This window comes from Lycium barbarum, chromosome 5 (genome assembly GCF_019175385.1).
Source record: "Lycium barbarum isolate Lr01 chromosome 5, ASM1917538v2, whole genome shotgun sequence".
In the NCBI taxonomy this organism is placed as follows: Eukaryota; Viridiplantae; Streptophyta; class Magnoliopsida; order Solanales; family Solanaceae; genus Lycium; species Lycium barbarum.
This window is the reverse complement of record NC_083341.1, coordinates 27,736,830-27,737,906: the sequence shown is the minus strand read 5'-3', so window position 1 is coordinate 27,737,906 and position 1,077 is coordinate 27,736,830. Positions and strand designations below refer to the sequence as shown.

General features: G+C 41.7%; 1 non-coding gene across 1 annotated transcript; it reads left to right on the top strand.

The window, feature by feature from the left end:
• The first annotated feature begins 272 nt into the window (after positions 1-272).
• Positions 273-380, top strand: LOC132643042 (small nucleolar RNA R71). Its single transcript, XR_009583497.1, has one exon. It is a non-coding gene; the product is annotated as a small nucleolar RNA R71 (small nucleolar RNA).
• Positions 381-1,077: the final 697 nt, after the last annotated feature.

Genomic DNA, 1,077 nt, shown 5'->3' with positions numbered 1-1,077 from the left:
TTGAGGAAACGCCCTCAAATCACATTAGTAAGTGTACTTATATGGGCCCGAATAGCTGCAACATCATCTACTTAAAGAACCCCAGCGGCGTTTTGTGGTAACCCCCGGCTCATCTCTTGATATTCTTGAGTGCCCTCAGATATAAGCTCGAGTAAAGCTTCAATTTTCTTATAAGTCTTGGTCAAAATCGACCCCTGGGCAGAGGCGTTCAACAAAGCACGCTAATCATGCCTTAACCCTTCAATGAAATAATGCACAATGATCTCCTGTGGCTGCATATGATGAGGACAATCTCGCAAATAACCCTTGAACTTCTCCCAAGCCTGTGGTAGAGATTCGAAATCTTTCTGAGTAAAGTTGGCAATTTTCCCTCTGAGCTCCTTCATTTTTTGGGATGAAAAGAACTTCTCAATAAATTTGCTCGATCGAATCTTCCACGAAGTGATAGAATTTACGGGGAGATCATTCAACCACTCTCTAGCTTCACCAATCAACAAGAAAGGTAATAATACCATATTCACATAATCGTCTGTGACATCTCTGTATTGAAAATTTTCACTTAAGTCCACGAACTGCATCAAGTGCTTGTGTGAGTCTTCATTTGACTTACCCATATACTGGCACGTAGCTTGCACCAGCCGCACTGTTCTTTCATTCAGCTAGAATTTTCAGTTGATTTTCGGCTTGACAATGGCCTTACCAGTGTTTTCCATACTGGGTCTAGCATAGTTTGCAACTAGAACTCTAGCCGGTTGTGCCACCTGAACAGGTATCGCAGCCTGTTCATCCCTGTTTCTATTTATTTCCCTTTCTGCCACTTCAAGAGCAAGTCTTGCTGCTTCATCAGCCATTCTGCTCTGTCAACGTAAAATTCTCTCGATTTCGGGATCAAGATCAACTAACGGTTCTCCTGAACTTCTAGTGCTTGGCATAAACCAGAGAAACCAAAAGTGACACAAGTAGACCAACGAAAATAGTAAACACTTGAATAGAAAAACAAACTCAAATTATAAAAACAGTAAATCTTTCTAAGTCCCCGGCAACAGCGCCAAAAACTTGTTGCTTCAAAACGCACAC